The 18,755-nt window shown below is 35.6% G+C and overlaps 1 protein-coding gene across 8 annotated transcripts in view; it reads left to right on the top strand.

Moving 5' to 3' along the window:
• Positions 1-18,755, top strand: part of PAM (peptidylglycine alpha-amidating monooxygenase) — a 384,053-nt gene that overhangs the window by 104,194 nt on the left and 261,104 nt on the right. The window lies entirely within an intron of this gene.

The following is an 18,755-nucleotide window of genomic DNA, read 5'->3' as shown; positions in this document are numbered from 1 at the left end:
CAAGGGCAGAGAGGGATGATAGAAGAGAGAGCAGATTGGTCATAGGGGCAATTAGAATGCTTGGTGTTTGGGGGGGGAGGGGATAAAAGGGGAGAAAACTTGGAACCTAAAATTTTGTTAAAATAAATGTCAAATAAATAAATAAAGAAAGAAAAGAAGGAAGGACAGAAGGAAGAAAGAAAGAATTCTGAGTAAAAAATAATAAAATCAATCATTTCTGATCTTTGTCCTTCCGTGAATGTGTCTTTGGGGGGAGGGGAACCCTGTTATGTGATTTTATGGACTCAAAATTAGGTTTTATATTCAGCTAACCAAAAACTGAAAGATGTCTTACATTTTATTTAAAAAAGTATTTACATACATGTTTGCTCAAGTTTTTAAAAAATTAGAATCAAACATTTGGGTTTATTAAGAAAATAAAATTCATCATTAATTCAGAACCCATGAGTTTGGTTGTGAAATCCAAAAATAAGTTTTTAATTGAGTCTAGTTCAACCAACCTTTCAACAATTAAGTACCTTCTATATGCAGGCTGTTCAGTCATATCTGACTGTTCATGATCCTGTGAACTCTTTGAAGCAAGGCTAGGTGGCTCAGTGGATGGAGCACTGGGTCTAGAGTTGGGAAGACATGAATTCAAATCTGACCTCAGACATTTACTAGCAGAGTGACCCTGGGTACTTCACTTAACCTTTGTTTGCCTTAATCCACTGGAGAAGGAAATGACAAACCACTCCAGTATCTTTTGTTGAGAAACCCCTTTTGACAGTATTGTCTCTAGGGCCATGAAGAGTCAGACATGACTGAAAGGCTGAACAGCAATGGGGGATGCAGAGAAAAATTTGATTTCTAGAGGTGGGGAAGGGGGAGATACAATATGTTCATAAGTAATTTGATGCAAATTGCATGCATGTTAATACAAAGTAAATCTAAGAGTAAAATAGCATTAGTAATTGGAGGTTTCAGGAAAATCTTCATGTAAGAGATGGCATGTGGATTGATGGAAGCTAGGAGTGAGAAAGGGGTGTATCACATGTAAAGGTGACCACATGTGCAAAGGGTTGGGGACTGAGGGGGGAATATATTGTTGCATATGTGGAACAGGGAGCAGACCAGTTCAAGACAAAAAAAGGCAAGGTATGAAATAAAACTGAGAAAAAAATAGACAGAACATTGATTATGGAGATCTTTAAATATCAGTCTAGGTAGTTTGTATCTTATCAGAGAAATAATAAATATAATATAATAAATAACAAAAAATATATAAGCCTAATAAATACATTTAATGATGAATTCTTTACTACATTAAATATATTTGCACAAATTCTGTTTTTCTCTCAAGAACCATTGCATTTTAAAAGTTCTTATTAGACAGTATTAAAATAGAACAGATACATTCCTCAATTTTAAAAATCCAGAATTATGGTGTTTCTAAGTATTTTCTTGGGAAAACAGATATTTATGAGTGAAGATATCAATTTCATTGATAAATTATTGTATCAATAAGCACGCCAATATAAACGGGGGGGGGGGGAGGCTGCTATCACAGGTTCTTACATCTGCATTCATGAAAGGAAAGGCAACTTTTGAGGGGTTAACAATCACTTTAATCAAGCACATGTATCATTCACCTAGTTCAGGGGAGTCAGCACCCTGAATTTCAAAGAAAATACAGAGAAATCAAAGGTCAACAGACATGGCTTCCTCTGCCTGACCATCAACAGACAGATCCAACTGTCTGACTATAGTTATCAGAGAGGGAAGCACAGACATCTGGGTTTTCCAAGCCAGGGGGCTCCTTAGCAGCTTCCCAGAGTCCTTGTCTGGTCAAACAAACACTTCCAGTAAGCCAAAAAGTAAAACTTCAACTCAGAGTATTTATACCTTTTTTTAGAAAGCCAGAGGGCATCACAACCCTTGAGAACTAGTGCTTCATTAACACAAGGCTTGGACCTTCCCGCAAATCTTCCCTAATCAAACTCCCCTTAATGGGCAGGCTCATTAGTGGGTGGGGAAGATCTTTAATCACATAAAATAATTAACAATACAAACATACCATTTCTAGTTAAAGAAACTCTTGTTTCTGTACTTTACTCCTAGTAAAGACTTTTGGTTGATAAAGGCAAGATTCTATCAGAGGCACTTGATTATACTAAAATAAAAAGAACAACAGATCCTATTTTGCTTGCCATCACAAGTATATGGATTATAACTCATCCTGTATGTCTCAGAAGAATTTTCAGATGCTCAGAGAACTTAAGTGACTTGCTCACAGTCACACAGGTAATAAGCTTCAGAGGCAGAATTTGAGTTCGAGTTCAGAGGCTAGTCATAGCTTCATGTTACACCTCAAAGTTTTTGGCAGTACCTATTAATATTTTATTTGACTCCACTATCCAATGGATATCCCCTACTTTCATGTCTTATGCAGATCATATAGGCATATCATCTTTGCCATCCATTTAGTCACTGAACAAAACAGAATTCTTAAGTTGTATGTTATATTGATTTAAATTGTAATATATGGAAACAAAAATAATTTAATATCTTAATAAATATAATGTAGGAACAGATAGATAGTGCAGTTGGTAAGAGTGACAGGTTTGGAATAAGGAAGACCTGAGTTCAAATGTGTCCTCATATAGTTACTAACAGTGTGACCCTGGGCTAGTCACTTCATGCTGTTTACCTGAGTTTCCTCATCTGTAAAATGAGCTGGAGAAGCAAATTTCAGACCACTCTAATATCTTTGCCGAGAAAGCCCCAAATGGAGTCACGAAGAGTCAGAGACATGACTGAATGACTAAACAACCACAAGAATTATATTGTGAATTAATAGACTAAAATATAAGAGCTGGAAGGAATCTTAGAAATAATTTATTCCATTTTACATTTATTACTGAGGCCCAAAGACATTAAGTAACCTGTCCAAGGTCACAAAGCTAGTAAACAGCAGTCAAGAGTAGAAAGAACACAGATTGTCTTATGCTTATTTCAACACTATCTGTTCACCATTAGACTTCATATATAATCCCTTCCTTAGGACAACTAAGAAAAAAACATTACTGTAGTGTTTGGGGGCTTTGAACATGTATTATTATTTAATTTTCTGGTAGAACTGAGTTTTTTTTTTTATATTATGAAAGCCATATCTATCTAACATAGTAAAAAACCCTGTATTTTATTCATATCAATGCATCATTTTGAAGATAGTCATTTTCATACTGATATAAGTAAAAGCAAGAAAATAATTTAAAAGTAATCAAATTAATCAATCCTAAATCTTCCTTTATCCATTGTTATCCTTTGCTGAAAAATTAAAATCTAGAGCTTACCTACATGCTTAATTTTTGACCCCTGATTTAATAAGAGATTAGGCCCCATAAAAGGTGGAAGAAATTGCAGAATCATGAGTTTCTCTGCCTTAGCTACAGTTTTGACATCCCAGGAACTGAGAATATTGTATGGTCCCTTGTAGCTCTTAATTCATCAATTCATTTAAAAAATAAAAAAAAATATTAAGACAAATCCTTGAATTCACAATTGTTGATTGCTAGTTTATACAAAAAATTTATTATAGGATTTTTTGGTATTATAAGGGATTATAGGAATTATAGGTATTATGTGTTTTATAGCTATTAATACTACAATGTCCTAGATTACTAACAGTGATAAAATTAGTCATCCCAGACAATCTCAGTGTGAATATTGTTGGCCTTTCTCAAATTTCAGAATTGTAATTACATGGCATTTTTAATCCTGGAAACTTTTTAGTCCTGGGTCAGAGTTCATCATTACTTGGAATTTCTTACTTTTGCATTTGTGATGTTCCCATAGCTGACCACTGTCTTCTATTATTTCATCCAGACACCTCTCTCACGTCTATCAGCCCTGCTTTTTGGCCAATATCATTATCTCAGACAACTTGATTCCTCCTTGTTCCCAGACCATCAAGCCTATTTTGTTCTTATCTAATTCCTTATCCAGCCTGGACTCCATAATAAATCATTTAAATGATGATCCTCCTAGAATTCGAGAATCCTTCAGCCTCCTGACATTCCTTAAACCCTTTGTCAATTCTCAGTCCTATTTATCTACATCAAAGTGTTTCCTCACCCTCATTTCCATTCCTAGGCTGCCCAGCCTTGATGGAGAAAGTTATAGCACTGTACAGATTATGTCTACTACAAATTCTTGCTAGCTTTCTCTTTCTGCTGTTTGATAACACTTGGCTTCATCCCTTTGGTCCCTACCCAGTTTCCCATAGCTATTATTTCAAAGCTTTTCCAGTCTCTTAAACCTCCCAACCCAACCTTTATATAATTGATAGTCTTACTTCCTATTTCAACTAGAATTTAAAGCCATCCCAAATATATTCCTTCAGCTCCCAGCTTTTCTACTTAAACTTTTCTCCTTTCTACATCAGTACCATGATCCTTTGCTCTTTTATTCAAGAAAGAAATATCCTTTTACCCCCATTTCCTTTAAAAATGCTTTATTTATGGCTATAAAAAAAACAAACAAACCAGTACTGTCATTTCCCAATAGCTCCCTTCTCCCAATAGAATCCTTCTTTGCAACAAATTAGTATTGTTAGGCAGAGCAAATCAGTCAATTAATAATCAATCAATACATGTTTATTAAGCACACACTCTGTGCCAGGCACTGTGCTGAGTGCTCTGTTAAATAGGTGGTAGGCCTTGAGGGAGATTCAAACTTTCAACGAATGAGCTTCTTGGGCACTTATAGCCCAGATGGGAGTTAGGACACAAATATCATTAATTATAATGCCCAGTATTAGATGATATAGGTTTTAGAGAGGTATAAACCAAAGAGCTATGTATATGTGGGAGGAAGCCACATAAGGAAAATACAAAATTGGGGAAACAGTTTTAGATATAGATTATAAGTGCTATAGTATATTAGAAAAGGGAGAGATTAGTGAAGAAATAAGGTAGCAAATAGGTAGCAACAATGCTGTTCTACTCTAAGTTGTATCTCTACTAACTGTTTGTTTTTGTAGCTGTAGGTTATCCTTTGTCCTCAAAGAGAACCATAGCTTCAGGAAGGTGATGCCATGATATGCAAGTGAATTGGATTTGAGTGAGGGAGAGCCGTGTAGAGTCACCAGCTTCACTGTCTCCTCTGGAGCCATCTGGGTCCAGTGGCAGGTATAGATCAGGACCCCTGGAGATGATCCTGAATGCAGTGAGAGATCTTGGCCTTTGTAAGGTCTCAGTTTGACTAGGATAATGCCCATTCAGTGATTGACTGGGTAAGAAATGAGGCAGAGAATAGTCTCTTTAACTTAATAAAAAAAGAAAAAAAATCAATCTGGGAGAGTAAGACCCTCAGGCCAAACAGGTTGCCTCAGAGTGAATGTAAAAAAAGCAACTGGCTGTTCAAGATAAATTGTAAATGATCATCTGTGGAAACCAAATTGAACCTGAATTAAGTAGATATCCAGGCTTGCTTAAAGACTGCCAATAAAGGAGAACCTGCCATCTTACACTGGCAGCACAATCCACTTTGGAAAATTAGGAATTGTTAGAAAGCCTTATCTGCCATCAAGCCTAACTTTGCCTTTTTGAATCTTCCATTTGTCTCTCCATTTCTGCTTTACGAGATTTTAAGATCACTGAACTTAGAGTAACAGGATCTGAGTTCAGATTCAGACCCTTTCATGTACCTGTGTAGTAAGCAGATCACTTAATCTCTTTCCTCGTCTGTAAAATGAGGAAGTTGAGCAAGATTGCTTCTAAACTCCCTTCTAGCTCTAGTTCTACAATTTCATACTCCTAAGTGTAACCCTCTCCCACATGACAGCCTTTCAGATGATATCAGTCCTCCTGATCATAGTAATCATGTTCCACCTAAAGCTTCTCTTGACTGAACATCCCCATTTCTTTCAGCTGAACCTCAGATAGCATGAATTCAAAGTTTTTCCCTGGATATCATCAAACTTGATTCCTGGGCACTGTTTCCTCCCTTCCTATAGCCTTCTATTGCTTTAACTTTTTTTTATAGTCATATCCTATCGTTGACTCATATTGAGCATGTAGTACACTAAAACCCTCAAATTGTTTCCAAATGAATCATTGTTAAGTCATGCCTTCCATCCATACTCCATATTGTATTTGTAAAATTGACACTTTTTTGAACCCAGGAGTAAGATTTCACCTGTATCCATATTAAATTTGATCTTACTAGACTCAGTCCAGTGTTTTATTATGTCAAGTTCATTTTGAAATCTGACTCCAACATCATTTGTTATATCCCTCCTAGTTTTATGTTATCTTGAAATCTGATATGGATGTCATCCATACCTTTATCCACACATTGATAAATGTGTGGATTAAATACTGCAGTATCTAACACAGATCCCTGGGGGATTCAATAAGAGGTTTTCTAAACTGAACGTAGAACTATTAATGACTGTTTTTTGAGTCTGAACATTCAACTATTTTTGGATAAAAGTAATTATATTACTGACTAGGCAACTTCTCTTTATCTTTCCACAAGAATAACACAAGAAGCCTTGTCAAGGGATGTGCTAACAACCAAGTTTACAGAATTGTTTTGATTTACTAGTCTAGAAACTGCTTTACAAACTTTAATGCACTATATAATTGTTGGTTTTCATAATTATTATTAATTATTATTGATGAAATTTTTATGACATCACCTGGTCTTGCTGAAGCCGTGCTGGATTTTTGTGATTGGTTACCACTTGCTTTTCTAGATTTCCATTAATCATCCTTTCAATATTTCTTTCTAGAATTTTCCCACAAATTGAAGTTAAGCATATTTTATAGAATCATAGATTTAGAATTGGAAGGATCCTTAGAGATGATCAAATCCACCCCCCCTTTTTACATGTGAGGAAACTGAGGCACAAAGAAGTTTAAGAGACTGCTTCATACATAGATAATGTGCTTGAGGGTTGATTTGAACCAAGGTCCACTTGAATCCCCATCTAGTCCTCTCCCCATTTCATCACATCAAACCACTCTAGTACCTCTGCCAAGAAAACCCTGAATGAGATCACAAAAAGTTGGACATGACTGAACAACAAACTGTTTTTATGAGGTTTCTGTCTCCTGTCTTTGTTTTAGGTGCCACTATTTCAATTGAATTCAATAGACATTTATTAAGTACCTATGTCCCAGGTATTGTGCTAAGCAGTAGTGATATAAATTTAAAAAAAGAGTTTTTGCTCTTAAAGAGCTTACAGTCTAATAAGGGAAGACAGACAAATGGAAGCTGAAAACGGAGGTTACAAGGGGATATTCAGTTAGGGGGTATGATGTTCTGTGGAGTGGAAACCAAGTGAAACCACTGATGGAAAATGGAGAATTATCTGGAAAGTTCTGAGCCCTCTATGCAGGGTGACTTTGAGAGAAGATGATTGCTCTTCCACTCAGCCCTCCAATCTGGGGGAAAGTTAACTGAAGGAGTTGAGACTCAAAAGCCAAATCGTTTTGCATGGTGATGAAATTTCAAGTGAACTACTTATCCTTGGGGAGTAAGGATATTCTATGAAGTGGAAGCCAAGCAGAGTGACTGATGGAAAATCAGCTGTGAGGCTTTTAAGTGTCATTTCCCTAACCCCATCATTTTCTGTAAGCTCTGTGATTTTTATTGTGCAATTTTGTATGGATTGGTTCTTTGGGGGAACACATATGTCATATTATAGCAGAAGTGACTGTGTATGTCCACATAGTTCTACGTATGTGTGTATCCTTTAAAAAAAAAAAGGAGGGAGGAACCTTGCCCTCGGTGACAGAATTACCAATTTTGACTCTAGAAAAGCACCGGTTGTGATGATATTTTTGTTTATTTTGAGTCTAAATCTGCTTCTCTCCAACTTGTACTCATTTCTCTTGGTTTTAATATTTGTTATTTTATTTTGTATTGTATAATATAATTTTACGGAGGACAGGGACCATTTCTTTTTTGTCTGTGTATTCTTAGCATATTTATAGGTTAACAAAAATATTTCTTGAATTTAGTTAGAACCAAGCAGAACAGGTCTAATCCCTTCCATAAGACTGTGGAGGGAGGGTGCTATTATTTCTCCCCTAAAGATCCTTTTCTCCATGAGAAACATCCTCAAGTCTCTCAGCATATCTTCGTATGACATCACATCCAGTTGTCATGGACCCCTGTGGTCATCTGGTGAAGCCTATGGACTCCTCATAAGAATGCTTTTGAATAGCAAAATTAAATACACAGGATTACAAAGGAAACCAGTTCTATTGAAATGAAATAAAATTTAAAAAAGGTTCATGGACCTAAGGTTAAGAATCCTTGCTGTAGATTGTCTCTATTAAAATGCATTCTTTGAAGAGGGACAGAGGAAGCAAGTTATTTAATATTCATTTTTTTTATTGTTGATAGCAATGATATTAATTGAATAAATGAGAAACTTGAGATTCAGAGAAGATATATGACTTGCTTAAGGTTACAATGCTGGTGCCAGAGTTCAGTCTAGAACTGAGACCTAATAGTTCAAATGGTAATGGTTCTTCCAGGCTAGGACTTCACATAGTATTTAATTTTCATCCCCTGGTTCAATCCAGCAAACACTTATTGAATGCCTACAGTGTGTAAGGAAGTACTACGCTAAGGCACTAGAGTCAATTTTATAAGTATTATTGAGCACTTACATGGCAGACACCATTGTGTACACTAAGAATATAAAGAAAAACTCCCTCTCAAAAAAAAGAAATCAAGAGAAGTACCTATTCTCAAAGAGCTTGTGTGATTTTTGTAAGCTTGCAGCATTTATGCTTCAAAAATTATTAAAGATTAAAGCTACAGTAAAACTTTTAGGACATTTTGTTTTAAAAACACCATCACTTATTTGCTAAATAAAAGTATCTAGCTATACTGGCATAAGTTATTTTTATATATGAAATTGAAAATCATAGTTTCCCTCTAATGGATAAAGTAAGGTTTGCATATCAATCAGTAAAGATTTATTAAGCACCTACTATGTGCCAGGTACTGGGGATACAAAAAGAAGCAAAAGATATTCCCTGCCCATGAGGAGCTTACAATCTAATGGGATAATGGGATAATACAAATGAACTATATACAGGATAAATAGAAAATAATTAAAAGAGAAGGAAGGCACTAGAATTAAGAGATTTAGAAAAGGTTTCCTATGGAAGATGGGATTTTATTTTATTTTTTAATTAATTTTATTTTTTAAGTTTAATAATATTTTCCCCCAGTTACATGTCAAGAAAATTTTAACATTAATTTTTATAAGATTTTGAGTTTCAAATTTTCTCCCTCCCTGCCTGCCTCCTTCCTATCTCTTTCTCCCCTTCCCTATTCTAAAAATGGTAAGCAGTTTGATGTATACATGTGCTTTCATACAAAAAAATTATTTCCATGTTAGTCACAGTTGTGAAAGAAGAAACAGGTAAAAAAAAACAAGAGACTTAAATAAGTAAAAAATATACTTCTGCACAAATGCATTGTTGGTAGAGCTATGAATTAATTGAACCATTTTGGAGAGCAATTTGGAACTATCCCCAAAGGGCTATAAAACTGTGCATATCCTAGGATCCAGTAATACCACTATTAGATCTGTAGCCTAAAGAGATCATAAAAAAGAGAAAAGGACCCACATGTACAAAAATATTTATAACAGCTCCTTTTGTGGTGGCCAAGAATTGGAAATTGAGTGGATGTCCATCAATGGCTGAACAAGTTGTGGCATATTAATCTAATGGAATACGATTGTTCTATAAGAAGTGATGAGCAGGTAGATTTTGGAGAAACCTGGAAAGACTTAAAGGAAATGATGCTGAGTGAAATGCAGAAAGCCACGAGAACATTGTGCGATGACCAGTGATAGATTTAGACTCATAATGGAAAATGTTATCCATATCCAGAGAAAGAACTGTGGAGTCTGAATACAAATTGAAGCATACTATTTTCTCTTTCTTTTATTCTTTCTCATGGTTTTTCCCTTTTGTTCTGATTCTTCCTTCATAACTTGACTTATATGGAAATAAGTCTAATAGGATTGTACATGTATAACTATATCAGATTACATGCAGTCTTGGGGAGAAAGAGAGAAAAAAATTGGGGAATCAAAATCTTATAAAAGTGAATGTTGGAAACTATCTTTGCATGTAACTGGAAAAAATAAAATACTATTAAGTGGAAAAAATATGCTTCTGTCTGCATTGAAAGTCCAGCGATTTTTAATCTGGATATAGATAGCATTTTCCTTCATGAGTCCTTCCTACTTGTCTTCAGTCATTATGTGACTGAGAAGATCTGAGCTGATCATTGCACAATGTTGTTGATACTGGGTAGAATGTTTTACTGGTTCTGCTCATTTTTCTTTGCATCAGGTCATGCAAGTCTTTCCAGGATTTTCTGAAATCTATCTGTTCATTTCTTATTGCACAATAGCATTTCATTACATTCATGTACCATACCTTGTTCAGTCATTTTCCAACTAATGGACATTCCTTCTATTTCCAATATTTTGCCACCACAGAAAGGGCTGCTATGAATATTTTTGCACATGTTGGTCCTTTTCTCTTTTTTATGATCTCTTTGGGATACAGACCTCTTTGTAGTGGTATCACTGGATCAAAGAGTATGTATAGTTGTTCTCCAAAATAGTTGGATCAGTTCACAACTCTACCATTGGTGCATCAGTGTTCTAGTTTTCCCATAACCTCTGCAGCATTGATCATTTTCCTTTTTTTGTCAAATTAGCCAATCTGATGAGTGTGAGATGTTTTCATTTGCATTTCTCTAATCAGAAGTGACCTAGAGCATTTTTTCATATGTGTGTAAATAGCTTTGATTTCTTCATCTGAAAACTGCCTGTTCACATGCTTAGGCCATTTTTCAACTGGGGAATGCTTTATATTCTTATGAATTTGACCCAGTTCTCTATATATTTGAGAAATGAGATCAGAGATACTTGCTATAAAAATTGTTTCCCCGAAGGAAGATGGGATTTTAGTTGGGATTTAAAAGGAAACCAGGGAGAACTTAAGCAGAGATGAGGGGAAAGAACATTCCAGAAATAGGCCACCGTCACTGTATCAAGACTATGTGGTGGGGATTAAGGTGTAAGAAGACTGGAAGGCTGGATTGGGTGGGACTAGATTAGTGTTGTCTGTCCATTCTGGAGGAGGACCATGATATCAGGAAGGTGATTCCATGACTTACAAGTGAGAGAGGGTTGTGCAAAGCCACCAGTCTCGTTCTGTCTCCTAGAGTCATCTATGCCCCAGTGGCAACATACAGATCAGGACAACTAGAGGTGGCCCTGGATGCAGACAGAAACTTTGATCTATTTAATTTAAGGTCTTTCTCAGGTCTCTGTTTGACTGAGACAATGCCCATTCAGTGAATAAGACAAGGTAAGAAACGAGGCAAAGAATGACCTTTTTTACCTAATAAAAAAAATCATTCTGGGAGAAGAAGACCCTCAGAGTTTCTGGTCAAAATGGAAACAATTGCTATTTTGAGTCATCAGGGCCAAACGGTGCCCAAATGAAGCTTAGACTGGGGTCTGTTGTTGGCCAACCAAGGAGAGCCAGAGTGACTTTGGTTTCTGTCCTTAGGAAAGAAATTGAGACCATAAACCCCAAGATATCTTGCAAGGTTTCAGTGATCAAAATTTATATTCCTTTGGGCGGAGTACCTACAGCTAAGGGTATGATGCTCTAGGTTTATTAAATAGTGGAGTGATGTGGTTGGACATGCTCTGGATTAGAATAGGGAGAGACTTGAGCCAGGCAGAGCCATCAGCTGCTACTGCAAGAGTGACAGGCATGAGGTGATGAGGACCTGCCTCAGAGTGGTGGCAGTGTCCGAGGGGAAAAGGACTTATTTGAGAGATGTTGCAAAGGCGAAATCAACAGCCCTTGGCAACAACTTAGATATGGAGGATGAGAGGGAGTGAGGAATCCAAAGTGAATCTTAGATTGTGAGCCTGAGCGATTGGGAGAACGATGTTACCCTTTACAGTAATATAGACAGTAGAAGGAAGGGGAAGGGGAAGGAAGAAAGATAATGAGTTCATTTTTGAACGTGTTTAGATTAATATGTCTATTATATAGAAATAAGATTTTTAAATTTTGCCAAAGAAGATAGGCTAAAATGATTATTATATGCAGCTCATTTAGTTATGAGTTTTCTCCATTTCATATAATGCAAAAACAATTTTTTTCCAGAGAGAGTTGATGTATGTTATATAGACTTTAGCTGGAAAAAATACTGAATAGACTCTCTTCAGAAATAAATCACAAAATGACTCCAAAATGTGGGGAAAAGTTAAATGGCAAATGTGGCTTTCTGGTAAAATAAAATCATGAATCACTTTTGTCGAAGTCTTGAATTGCCATTTTTCTAGGAGATTACATTTCTAAGTATTGTAGCAGCAAAATGCAGAAAAGTCAGACTAATACTGTGGTATTTATGAAATTTGAAGTGCCTAAGATGGAAATTTGAATGTAAGGTTCATATGCCAACTGCAGTTTATTTCTTTTATGCACACATACTCATTTAGTAGGGCACAATTTGCATTAAAAAATACACTTTTGAAAAGCTTTCACTTACGGCTTTCCCATTGGATTTGTTATCTGTACTCTCCAATTCAAAGAACCATACTTTTAAAAATATTTTTGATGTTAACAATGTCCAATGTTGAAAATTTTTTGCTATTATGCAGAGTGTGCTGTTAGACATAATTTATTTTGACATTTCCTTGCTTGAGCCTTGTAGCAAGCAAAGATTTCAATGTTTTTGATTACATACTCTTAATAAAATTGAATTAGGGCCTGGATTTGGATTTCACTGGTTTAGGATTGGGGTTATCAAATCCCTTTGCATTCATGAGGACCCATCAAAGAGCTTTCGGTTATATGAGTTATCTATTAGTATTTACTGTATTAAAAATGAAAACATTTTAGTATTATTGTGAAAATAGTTTTGACTTCAGAGATCCCATGAAAAGTTCTTCAGGATCCTCAGGGGTTTCAGGACCACATTTTAAGAAACTCTGGTTTAGGGAATTCCTTGTGTGGAGACTCCTTCTAATGTTTGAAACTCATTTCTAACAGTTTCAGAAATTAACTTGGGACACTGAGAGTTTAAGTTATCTGTACCTAATTAAGAGAGTTTGTTATTTGAACATCATCAAACTGCCAAAGAGACAGAACTTGAACTCAGGTCTTTTGACTCCAAGACTAGTCTTATATCCATTAGAACTTGCTTCCTCTTTGAGAATACATTTGATGAAAATTTATTAAATGAATGTGAACCTGTGGCATTAATGCTTCCAAAGGAGTTGATTCATTTGCTGGTTTCCTTCTACCATTTGCTATTACATGCCTATAGGGTTATCAGGTCAAAAAACCTTTTGTGCTTTTATCAAAATAATGCTAGCCTTGGAATCAGAAGGCTTGGGTTCACATTCCAGCTCTAATATTTGCTGGTCTGTGAACATAGATAAGACATTTAACTTCACAGAATCTCTATTTTCTCTGTTACAAAGTAGATATAATAATATGTATGCTAACTGTTAGAATCGTAATATACTATATTAATGTAAGTTATCTTTATCATTAATTATACAAAAACAATACTGCCATAATCATTTTCAAAACACTTTGCTAGGTGTTAGAGATCTAAAAATGTTGTATTTCCTTCCCTAAAGCAACTTACAATTTACTGGTTGTGAGAGGGATGGGGACTGACATATTCAATCAAATAAACATGATGCTCTTACTCTCATAGATCCCTCCCATGTAACAAAGAAATAGATATATGTACACATGTACGTATGTATATGTATTGAATGTATTTGTGTATATTATTCTAATTCTCTTGAAAGAAATATATAAGTATTTCTTTCAGGAACTGTTGATACATACTTCTATTATTTGATCTCTTGATAGAAATATATATATGTACATTTATGCACATATTGAGTGGAATGTGATCAATCAAAGCAATACTTTCTGGAGGTCAGACTTGCAAAATTTGGCCTAAACCAGATTAAAATGTAATTGGGAAATGTTTGACAAAATGATTAAAAATACTGTACAACATAAATAATGTTAACTTGTAGTTTTCTAAGTCAATAGGTGACCTCAGGATCTACCTCTATTTGAATTCAACACCACTGAACATAAAGTGCTGCTATAGGGAATTTGGGGAGGACGAGTTTTCCATTGTCTGAGGGCATCAGAAAAGCTTCATGCATGAGGTGTCATCTGGACTGATAAAACCCAGAATATAGTCAATGGATCTGTCATATTTAAGTAATTTACAAAACATGAAATGTAATAAAATAAAAGGTACACATGGATGCTTTCTTTTTTGAGTCTTTGGTGTTCTGCAGTCAAGGAAAGCAGAATGTTAACCGCATTTGGAGTAAGTCAATAAATGTGGAAATAAAAATAATTACTTTCACATTTTGTAAGCCCATAGTAAATTTTTTCCACTTACATACTATTATTCCATTGTCTCATTGTAGTATAATAATGAACATAGGTTCTTGAAAGCCACAGCAAAAATTCTGGCAACATCTATCAAGCTCAAAGGCCTCTAGTATAGGCAGGTGATGACTACATGGCTACACTGAGAGGCTGCTAAATGTACTTTTGGGTATAGATAGAAATGTGTCTGTAAATACATGTGTGTGTGTGTGTGTGTGTGTGTGTGTGTGTTTGTATATATGTATATACACACATATAGTATCATTGCTGGAAAGATTCTGCCAGAATCCTCCTTATTAGGCTGATCCTTTACCTGGAGGATGGTCATCTACCTGAGAGCCAGCGTGGCTTTAGAAAGGACCGAGGAACAGTCAATATGGTGTATGCTGCCCAACAACTCCAGGAGAAATGCCAGGAGCTGAACAGAGGTCTGCACACAATGCTTGTAGATTGTACCAGAGCCTTCGATACTGTCAGTTATGAGGGCTTATGGAAAATTATGTCAAAATTTGCTTGCTTGGAGAAGTTCATCCACATTGTATTCAATTTCATGATAACATGCTTGCCCGGGTTCTGGATAATGGACTATGCTCTCATGCTTTTCAAGTCACTAGTGGAGTAAAGCGATGTTTTCAGCCATGGTGTCAAATGCTTTTAATGAGGATGAACATGGCATCAAGGTCAGCTACTTCACTGATGATAAGTTCTTCAACTTTAAAAGGCTACAAACCAAGACCAAAGTGTAGGGAGTGTTGGTGCATGATTTTATGGTGTACTTAATGCAGCCTCTGAAGCTGAGATGCAACAAAGTATGGATCAATTTTCTGCTACCTATGCTAATTTTGGTCTAACAATTAACACCAAGGAAACACAGGTGCTCCATCAGCCACCATCACACCATCCATACATGGAACCAATTGGTTACAGCAAATGGAGAATTTTTGAGTGCTGTGGATAAGTTCACTTACCTTGGAAGTGTACTTTCCAGGAGTGTACACATTTATAATGAGTTTGACACATGCATTGCCAGAGCTAGCTCAGTGATTGGGAGGCTCTGAAAAAAAGTAGGGCAGAGAAGAGATATTAGACTGACTACCAAACTGAAGGTCTACAGAATCATGTACTGACTTCATTGTTGTATGCCTGTGAAACCTGGACAGTCTACCAGCGTCATGCCAGGAAACTGAATCACTTCCATTTAAATTGTCTTAGGAAGATTCTGAAGGTCACCTGGCAGGATAAGATCCCAGATACTGAAGTGCTTTCTTGAACTAAACTGCCAAGCATTAAACTCTGTTTCAGAGAATGCCACTCCAATGGGCTGACCATGTTGTTTGAATGCAAAACATACACTTGCTGAAGACACTATTTTATGGAGAACTCACACAGGGCAAGTGTTCACATGGTGTTCAGAAGAAGTGACACAAGGACACTCTTAAAATGTCTCTTAAGAGCTTTGGAATTCATTGTGTGCCATGGGAGAACACTTGGCACAGGACAGCTCAGCATGGCATGCTCACATCAGAGAAGGTCCTGTGCTCCATGAACAAAGCCAAATTGAAATAGTTGAAGAGAAATGCACAATGTGCAAACTTCAAAAATCCACCCTAAATATTCACATGGACTATTTGTGCCTGACCTGTGGTGGAACATTCTGAGCTCATATTGGTCTGATCAGCCACAGCTGGACACAATGAAACTTGACTCTAGCATAGTGATGTCATTGCGGTACTCTTAGAGAATAAAGGACAGCAACCAACCAGCCAACCAATCTGTAAAAAGAAATGGTATAATAAAAATACATATAAATGGCTCTTGAAAGAAATATGTATATATTTCTTTCAAGAGTATTAGAATTATATATCTATAAATGTATACACATATCTTTATTTCTTTGTTACATGAGAGGAATTTATAAGGGTTAAGAAGGAATGCTAGTAACAGTTTTTTAAAAGAGCATCAATAAGTCATTAAAAAAACACAACAAATAACCTCTATCATCACTACCATCACCACAAAAAAAATAGAATTTGGCAAAAGTAAGGGTTATGGTGGAGCAAAGTCTGTCTCTCAACAATAGGAAATAAAATGAGCTTCAGACACATAAGTTATTTTTTTTCTTTCTGGAACTATTCAATCCATCCCAATTTCTGAAATGCAAAAATTTGAAAAAAATCCTCTCTCAAGATCCATTGTGCCCATTGTGTTGTGTTCTACGTGAGTGAAGGAAGTATCCACTCAGGAGAAATAACTGATCATTGAAGTATTGAAATGAGAGTGATATTAGATCAGTCATTTGTCATTATTCCTGACACACTGTAAAGCAGCCAGTTACAGTTTGACTTCAACTCAATGTCTCCTTTGTTAGAATCCCATGACTTGAAGAAAACACTTTTTACTGCCTCTGGAATCATCATTTCCAGATAACAAGAGAGGGAGTTGTGGTTTCTCATGGAAAATTTTAAAAAAAAACCATTTTTGAGTGACTCTTGAAAATAAACTATTTTAAAACATTTTTGAATATTTCATTATTTCTAGCTCTTCATTTGTACTCAGCCTCTTCTCCCATCCTCCTCTCCCTGTTACATATTTTTGCTTGCAGAAGTGTTTATGCTCTATTTAGAAAGAATATGTATTTCAAAGGAAAGGTTTGACTTTGGTCAATTGCTTTTTTTTTTTTTTTTTGAAACAAACAAAATAGAAAAGCCAATATGAATCACTTCTTGGCAGGCTGACAATCATTGCCTTTGAAAACAATAAAAGATAGTGAAAATTCTTTCTGTGGCACTGCGCTTCAATTACTGGCTGAGTGTTGTGGTCCTAAATGTGATACCATTGTTTTAAGGCATCAGTCTGTTTGGTTTGTACATTGATTTATCATTAGAATGAAAAAGAATATTAGCCACACAAGTGCTTGAGTTTCTTTCTTTGTAGAAATTCCTGTGTAATAAGTGGTTCTTTTGAAATATCCATAAAGTAATGATTTATTACAAAAATGTAATATTTCGGGAACTTGAGGGAATAAGGGAATGTGACACTAAGTAGTAAAATAAAATAGTGTTTTTAATCTATTTTAAAATTCTTTGTGTGTGAAAAGTTGAAATCTAAAATTGTCATTAGCAGGATCATTTGCAATTTTTAGAAGAGAGAATTTTCTGTGTCTGTAGTTGGACTTTTCAAATAGATTTGCATTTTTTATTTGCTTTATTTTGGACTTGAAGTAAAAAAGAAGTGGTTGCTTCTGAAATGACTTCTATCCCATCTTTGACAAATTCAATTATAAAAAAACAGGGAAAATTTAAGTTGGAGTATCTACTTCGAATCTTAACTTATTAGTACAGAGACATAATCCGTCACATTTATCTTTATTTTGCACATTTTCTGTTTTAACTAACTTGACCTACTTGCTATTTCATAAATCCATTCTTCTTTCCTCCATTCCTCTGTCTGCACAAATTATTCCAGCTGCCTGGTCTGGACTCTTCATCTCCACAAATAATTTCTTTGAGACATAGCACAAGTTCCATCTTCTTTTAGAAGCCTCAGACACTAAACTAGCTCTGTGACCTTGGGCAGATCTCAGCCTTTCCTTGCCTCAGTTTCATTGTAAAATGGAGATCACACTGACACCTACCTCCCAGGGTTGTTGTGAGGATCCAATGAGATAATAATATAAAAACCTTAGCACAGTGTCTGGCACATAGTAAGCACTGTGTCAATGTTAGCTATAATAGTAAGAGCTATTATTATTACTTAGCATAATGTTGTTATAGATACTATATTTCTTCTTTTCTTCCAGTAGATTATAATCATTGTGATGGCAGAAATTATGTCTTATAGATTACTGTGTTCCGACGAGTACCTAACACAGTTCCTTGTACTTAGGGTTGAAGAAATATTTGCTGAATAAATGAATTAATTTATACAATTTGCATTTAGCAACTAAATTTAAAAATAATTTATTTTGTGTTCTTGGAGTAGTTTCCATTTGTGCATAACTCCCTCCCAACTAAATTGCAGTTCTCCTCATAATATTGCTACAATGAAATTGACAAAGCATTTGCTATGCATTGTCTTTTTTTAAATTTTGACAACAACCCTGAGAGGTGATGGCTACAGTTATTATTATATTTGTTTTTCAAATAAGGATACTGAAGTTCAGAGAGGTTAAATGATTTGCCCTTGGTCAAACAGCAAATGTCAGGACCAACTTTTTTCTGGAATGACATCTAGCACTCTTATCCCCATATACCGTGTTGCCTCTTA

Source organism: Notamacropus eugenii, chromosome 3 (assembly GCF_028372415.1).
Source record: "Notamacropus eugenii isolate mMacEug1 chromosome 3, mMacEug1.pri_v2, whole genome shotgun sequence".
NCBI classification, from domain to species: domain Eukaryota; kingdom Metazoa; phylum Chordata; class Mammalia; order Diprotodontia; family Macropodidae; genus Notamacropus; species Notamacropus eugenii.
This window is presented reverse-complemented; position numbering and strand designations above follow the sequence as displayed.